This window comes from Emys orbicularis, chromosome 1 (genome assembly GCF_028017835.1).
Source record: "Emys orbicularis isolate rEmyOrb1 chromosome 1, rEmyOrb1.hap1, whole genome shotgun sequence".
NCBI classification, from domain to species: domain Eukaryota; kingdom Metazoa; phylum Chordata; order Testudines; family Emydidae; genus Emys; species Emys orbicularis.
The window spans coordinates 281,589,557-281,597,839 of NC_088683.1; positions in this window are offsets into that span (position 1 = coordinate 281,589,557).

Genomic DNA, 8,283 nt, shown 5'->3' on the forward strand with positions numbered 1-8,283 from the left:
TAATAATAAAAAAGTGCCATTTCGCCATATTTTGTGTGATCGATAGGCAGTAGATAGAGATCGTACTTTTACTGTGGAAACAAACAAATGTAAAGATTTTATTTAAGACATATTTGCATGGATATTCTCATTGGTTCATTTTCTGATTTGAGGGTGGGGATTTACTTTGTTGGGTGAAGTTTTCTTTTTGGTTCGGTTACCGCTTTTTCTTTTTAAATATACATATCCAACAATGCCTTTCCATCTGAATGTAAAATTTAGTACCCTTGATTTCTATTATGGTAACCGTGTAAACATTCAACCAAAAACAAAAAAATCCGAGGCAGTTAAGCATGACCAATTAATGTCACTCTAGTGCTTAGGCTGCAAAGTTTAATGGTAGACAATTCTGTGCTGTTGTAAATCTTACTATAACTTGAGGAAATCAGAACTGAGGAAGCAAGTGAAACTTACTAATTATATTCGAGGATTTTATAATGGCATATTTTTTCAGTATTAAAGTGAAAATGTTTTCAACTCCGGGTCCTTACCATTTTTCCAGCACCAGCTTTTGCAAGTGGGTTATTTGGTTTATGGGGCAATATTCTGCTTTCAATGCTGAGTATCCCTCGCTCTCTCTCTTCCCCATCACCTCACTATCCCCGATGTAAAAATATCACGCAGCACTTCTTCTTTTCTGTTTTGTTTTTTTATTGAGTCAGTGAATACCTTTATTAATACCGAGCATCTCTCGCTGCTGCTGCTGCTGCACACACTGCAGATATATTAGGAGTGTTAATGGAAATTAGATTTAATTGACTCTGCATACATCGGTTTCATTAAGCCAAGTCCAGATTTCACTGGTCAGCATTTCAAACCCATACGCAGCCCCAGTGACTGGCAGTCGTGTCTGCTGCTGGCAGTTCGGCTGGAATATCTGCCGGGAATGCGGAAACTAATTAGCGAAGGGAATTTCCCATCCTCAGCCCCAGTTGCTGCACCTTTTAATATTAATACTTGAACTAATTACACGTAGGTGATGCTGTCCAACTTCAAACCATCTCCTTTGATTCTGTCCTCATATCAGGCAGGGCCCTTTAACTAGATGATATATGTAAAGGTAAAAAGCAACAGAGGGTCCTGTGGCACCTTTAAGACTAACAGAAGTATTGGGAGCATAAGCTTTCGTGGGTAAGAACCTCACTTCTTCAGATGCAAGTAATGGAAATCTCCAGAGGCAGGTATAAATCAGTATGGAGATAACGAGGTTAGTTCAATCAGGGAGGGTGAGGTGCTCTGCTAGCAGTTGAGGTGTGAACACCAAGGGAGGAGAAACTGCTTCTGTAGTTGGATAGCCATTCACAGTCTTTGTTTAATCCTGATCTGATGGTGTCAAATTTGCAAATGAACTGGAGCTCAGCAGTTTCTCTTTGGAGTCTGGTCCTGAAGTTTTTTTGCTGTAAGATGTAAAGGTAGAAAGCCGCGGCAAACCAATTGCATCTCAAAGCTGGAGTCCCAGTGGAGATATGAAAAAAATCAGTCAAGTTGCTTCTGGCTTTCTCCAGGCAGAGAATCCCTTTAAAGAGTAAAACAACGAAAGGTACTAGCTAAACTTCAAATACTGATTCGGTATGCTTTGTAGAAAATGTCCACCTTTGGGATATGTGGTGGGAAAACAGACACACGTATACACCCATACACAGTGCAGCTGATAGCCTGATACCCATTTTACAACATGGTAGAAGCCTCACCACTATTCTAGCATGTCTGAAGCGTGGTAGACTGTTCTTCTAATCTAGACTCATGATCCTGGTTATGGAAAGATGAGTAGCCTCCTACAACATGTCTGGATGTTTCATTGAAGTTGGTTTGTACAAAGTTTTGATAATAAAATATTTTTTCTTAATACAAACCATTACTTCAGGGACCTTCACTATTTCTGATGACTTCTCCTTTGCTATAGCGATTGTTCTGCCAGAACATTTTGTGTTAGACAAAATGATGACTCACTAGAGTAGTTCGGATTTACTCCTCCCCGTTTATTAAAAAAAAGGTTAAAAGGTGTTTAAATGTGAGTTCTTAACGCCTCCTTAGAACACCATCAACTTCAGTTAACAGAGGATACAGCAGGCCTTCCTGCATAATGTGGGGTTGTCCTAGAATCAGTGGTATCTTGTTACCTTCCAAATAGTTTCACTCAGATTCAGTCAGAAAATCTAAAAGGCAAAGAAATCTTTCAATTAACGTTCAAGCCCTTACATTTTAAAAGGGTAATGCATTTAACTCCAAACTGAGATTAATGTATTGGTGCCAATTTAAGAATTGTAGAATTTTTTAATGAACTGGCTATTTACCAATATATAATGAAGACCGCCAAAGTGCTTTTTTAAAAAGTATAAATGTACAGAAATAATAATATAAAATAACTGATGCACAGGTATATTAAATGACTATACATAGCTCACATATATGATTAAAATTCATCAAATGTTTTATTCATTTTGATAAAGTAAAGCTTACTTGATGATACACCTCTACCCTGATATAACACAGCCCGATATAACATGAATTCGGATATAACGCGGTAAAGCAGCACTCCAGGGGGGTAGGGCTGCACACTCCGGCGGATCAAATCAAGTTCAATATAACGCGGTTTCACCTATAATGCGATAAGATTTTTTGGCTCCCGAGGACAACGTTATATTGGGGTAGAGGTGTAGTTATTATATAAGACACATACATAATACAAATGGTACCACAATGTTGTTAGTTTATAATTATTGCATAGACTCTTGTTTCCTAACTTTTAGAAGAGCTATTTAACTCTAGAAGTCATATGTGGTATGTGACGTATGTTGCTTCCAGTTGACTCACTCTTCAATTCATCAAAATAAAAGAGATTTCAGCAAGACCAGATGGAAAAAGAGGGAAAAAGACATAGATCTCTTGTTTAGTCCTATAGCTTAAAACAGAGTATTTTCTGCCTGCTGTGAAGCTAAGAATAGCCTAGAACTTAATCTGTTGCCATAGAAATGTGTGTTTGTATATATGGTAACCTTTTTCTTGCTTATTTAGCAGAAAGATGAATGAAATTATCTCGTAGCAAAATGGTAATGTAGTGAATGGATGGTATGTATTTTTTTAGTAGGTCTGTGCTATTGGAACTTCCCTGCACAGATGCATGTATTTATATTCCTTTGTTAATTCTTACCTGTAGTGACAAGGTATTTTGTCACTTTAGTCCATTAATTTGATAATGGAATGTTTCATATGCAGCTTGTAAGCTCGGGGATAGCGGCTCAACTTCAGTGGGAGCTGGATCAGATCCTATGTGAGAAAGGAGAAAAGGCCTAGGATGCTAGTCCATAGTAGTAAAACTCCCACTGACCTTAAAAGGTGGGATTTTCAAAAGTGCTTAACATAGGACTAACTATGCCCCCACTGAAGTAAATGATAAAACATTCATTATCTACAATGGGAGCAAAGTTAGGCCAGTGTTGAGTGCTTTTGAAAACCCCACTCCAAGTGTCTAGTGAGACTCCAGGTGTCTAGTGAAGATTTGATAGACTTCATATGTACAACAGTTTTTTCCTGTATTGTGTCTTCTGAAAGCTCTTAGATAAGCAGACATCTCTTTATGGCTTGGTCCATGACAATGCACGGTGTAGAGGTTTAATTATAATATTTAGCTTAGTTAGTATTTGGTTTGTTTGGGGTCTATTTTTATTCGAGTATGATCCACATCCCAATAGTTTTAAATTATTGAGATCAGCAGACTGCTTGTATTCATGCTGAAACAGAGTTGTTTAAATATAATGGACCAGATTGTTTGGCCCAGCTCCATTCCCTTTGCATCATTCCTGCAGCACAATTGGTGTGGAAAGCCACCAGTATCTCCACGGCTGTTGATTCTCCTGGTGTAATGAAGCCTCCAGGAGATGTAGCAATGGCTCGCTGGCTCCTATACCAGCTTCCCTGCCGCTCTCATTTTAGGGGTGTGTCACACTTCAGCAATCTCCAGTTGGCATATGGTCCCTTGAACATCAGTATAATCCTCTTAAGCTACTCTAAACTATGCTGGGGCTAGCTCCAGGGCCAGTGCAGTTCAAAGCCACCTTTCTGATGATCCCCACTTTTTCCTGTACCAAGTTGATCTTGACCCAGTAGAGAATGGGAGCCAATGTGGAGGTGTTATAATATAATATAATATAATATAATATAATATAATATAATATAATATAATATAATATAATATATAAATGACTAAGTCTAGCAAATTAGGGATCATTATCTGATCATTCAGCTAGAGATACAGTGCTTTCATTGGTAATTTACTGTTAACTCAAAATAGAAGCTAGTATTTAGCTCAACTGTTCAACAGCTTGAGGAACTGCCATCACATTACCTCATTATTGCAGGGAAAAATTACGTAGTGTGCTCAGTAGCACCGCTATGAATAGGGTACTTTGGCATTGCTGTTCTGTGGTTAATTACCTTGCCAGTTCACATTGCATAGGACTGAGTGGCTTCAACTACCTCACAAAGATATTGAAATGTTTGTACATATTTATTTGAATTTATCCTTTTTGATATAAAATATAGGAGCTGATCCTTCAAGTGTTCACAGTGCAGAATTCCCAGAAGAGCAAATGGGAGTTCCATGTATGGAGCACTGGCTGGATCAAATTGGCAATTGGTAGTGGGGAAAAGATCAGAAATATACAGCACAGTTCTATGAAATGCTGAGCCTCTTGAAAGGGGCAGAGTGCTGCCAACTCCCATTGGATTCGGTGGGACTGATAGGTCTCAGCACCTTCCAGCATTTGGCCCATAACTTGAGCATTAGACTCATTTTTGTCCCCTTATAAATTGTTAATGGGCCTGATTGTGCAATTCTTTCTCAGTCCCATTAAAGTCAGAGAACAAATCCTGTGAGTTGTTATTGAGCACCCACAACTCAAATTGATTTCCATTGAGGTTACTCTTGTTCAGCAGCACCTCCCAGTCTTTGGCCTAGTGGGAGTTGTGCCTGGATAAGGACTGTAGTACTTGTCTCACTGTTGTTTTGCTCTTCTTGAATCAGTTCGTATGCAGTGGTGGGACCTTTGATTTTTAATAAATTTCTACCTCCATGTCAGGGCCGGCTCCAGGCACCAGCTTGGCAAGCAGGTGCTTGGGGCGGCCGCTCCGGAGAGGGGCGTCACGTCCAGCTATTCGGCGGCAATTCGGCGGACGGTCCCTCACTCCCGCTTGGAGTGAAGGACCTTCCGCCGAATTGCTTCCGCAGATCGCGATCGCGGCTTTCCTTTTTTTTTTTTTTTTTGGCTGCTTGGGGCGGCCAAAACCCTTGAGCCGGCCCTGCTCCATGTAAACCCCTCATTGGTATAGATTGCACACTAGAACATGACAGCTTCTAAACTCTGACTTTTTTTAAAAAAAATCAACTAATGAGGAGGTTAATACTCTTTATTTATTTCAATATAGATTTAGATAGTAACGATGGTCAGCCACAGCTGAGCAGTGCAGCCATGGGTAGCATTGTGGGAAACAGCTGGCAATTTAAGGTAGATGAACTACTGAAGTAATACTGAAAGTAATTGTCCAATGTGTAGGGCCCTAGAGTAGGAAAGAGGAGTTCTGAGTTTTAGTCCTTGCTTCACTTCTGACCTGTGCGGTGAACTGGTAAAAGTAACTTAATGTCTCTATTTCCCCTCCTATCTTGTCTTCTTAGATTGTTAGCTCTTTGGGGGAGGAACTGTATCACAGTGGGTGTTTGTACAGCGCCTGACACAGTGGGGCTCTGATCTTTGATCTGGGGCCTCTGAGCATTACTGTAATATAAGTAATAAATAACAATAATAGAAATGTGGCAGGGAGGCCCAGGAAGGAAAAATATAAAGTACAATAAAATAAATCTATTTTAGGTTTAAAGCTCCAGTGTTTTTCTGATTTCTATAGTTTATCAGGCTGGTCAAATAGACAGGTCCTGTAGAAGAGGAATATTTACCATATTTTTTTTTCTATCGCATTTGCTTTTTTTCTATGTCATTTGCCTTTTTCAATCTGTGTTTATTTAGCTACAGTCTCACCTCTTATGCAATAAGGTGATGAAGTGGATGATGGCAGGTTCTTTGAGACAGGAGTCATATGACCCAGCAAGGGCCGACAACAGATTGGATTTTTGGTTTGGACAGTGATTGAATACTATTATTAGTAAGAGATAACTTCAATGGAATAGAACACAGGAAAACAGTCTTCTGTTTTTACCCAAATACTAAGGCAACACTGGGATGCTTATTGGGGCACATTGCTCCTGTGACAATGTAAAATTGCAATGGCTTTATTTCCTTTGACTGTGTGACTGATGCTGATGTCACATACAGTGGTGTAAATCAGGAATATCTCCAAAGATATCAGCTGAGTTTTAGTCTTTTTAAACCAATGCAAGTGAGATCAGAATTAAACATTTTTAACATTACTAATATTCACCTGCTGCATTCTGAATATCCTACAGTATCATGACATTGACCCAAATTCTTCCTTGTGAAACTCCATGGATGTAACTGAGGGCAGAAATTAGCTTATTAAAGGGCATGTCATCCATGAAGTACAATTTTAAAAGTGCACTGTACATTTATGACCTGTGTGGTTTCTTACAATTTTACATTGTTATCTGAATAATGGTCATCAGAGCAATAATGAGACTCACTGGCATGGATTTTCTCTCATATAACTGGGCACTTCGGAACAACAAGGAATGCATTTCTGGTGTTTGGGAAATTAATTATGAAGTTTAGTAAATAATGTTGAAAAGCAAGTGCCTGCAAGAGTGGAAAAGTGCAATCATTCATAAGAAATGTATTAATGGGTCTCATATCTGTATTATAAAAATTAATTTTACAAATCAAAACAAGGAAATCTCTCAGAACTGTGCATTTTGGGGACATTATTGAAATGTTATAACAGTACTGTAGGCCAATCAGAAACTTTCATTTATGTGATCCATTAAAGGTAAATTCCTACAACACCTGTTGGACCAAAGAGAGCTTTAACCTCAGTAGAATTTATTACTTCTTAAATTATAACTGAATTTAATATTTTGGCTTCAGTGGGAATTGTGCCTATGTAGCTGTGGGCAGAATCTTGGCCTGAAAGTGTAATGGTTTTAGGGGAACAAGTCCCATTAATTTCAACTTCAATTTTGTACTGAGAATAGTAATTTTATGGTATTGGCACTAAGGAGATGTTTGGTTTAGAGATGGACCTGAATCACAAAGTTAACACTTATAATCAATTTGCACATATTTTGGGGTTGGTTGGATCCAAGATTTTGGTTTGTCTCCTTATAGGTAGGGAAACAAGCTGTAAAGTTCAGCTCTGGATCTGAACTTCTCCAAGGAGCGGACTCATTTTTGATCCAGTATTTTGGTTTAATTCATCTTTAGTTAAAATACAAATGAAATGTTGTGTGTTTTAATTGATTATATTACTGCCAGTATTGGCTAATAGGTATAATGCGACTGACCATGTATTGTCTTAGCAATTTTACAGTCCAATCCAGCTCCCTCTGAAGTCAATGGCAGAAATCCCAGGTCAAACACTCAATGCACAGTATCCTCAAGATGCAACATTTGATAAAAAGGAAAGGAAAATTTTTAAATGGCAGCCAAAGTGCATTCTTGGAGATTTATCGTGCTATTTCTGCCAAGCCATAGATAATAAAAAGTCCTACCTGATTTCAGTAGACTACATTTAATAGATGCACAAAGGTAATATTTGTTCTAATTTGATTATGTCTATTAAGTGTTTGGGGGGGGCGGGGCTGGGAGGGGCAAGTAGTTAGTGTGGAAAGAAAGCACTTTTTTACTAGGCCTATTCTTTTGGAACTTAACATTTTGTTGTTTCATGAGATTAGTAATAGGCTAATATTCAAATAAAATAATAATAATACTTTGCATTCCAAATAGAGCCTTCTTCTGATATTACTTACATTGGTATTTCAGAGGTGTACCTCCATTGGCATCAGTGGAGTTGTCTTTGATTTAGCCCAGTGTAAATGAGATTAGATTAAGGCTTCAATATATAGTGCCTTCCATCCAAAAAAATGCAAAGCACTTTATAAGCATTAACAAATGTATCCTCACATGATTATTTATATTAGATATGGGTAATAATTTATACATATCTATCTATCGAGCTATCAATATAGATATCAATGCATATAGATATCAAATCCTACTCATTTTGCTCACACGAGTCCCACCAAAATAAATGGGACTACCTGAGCAAGATAAACAGGACTTG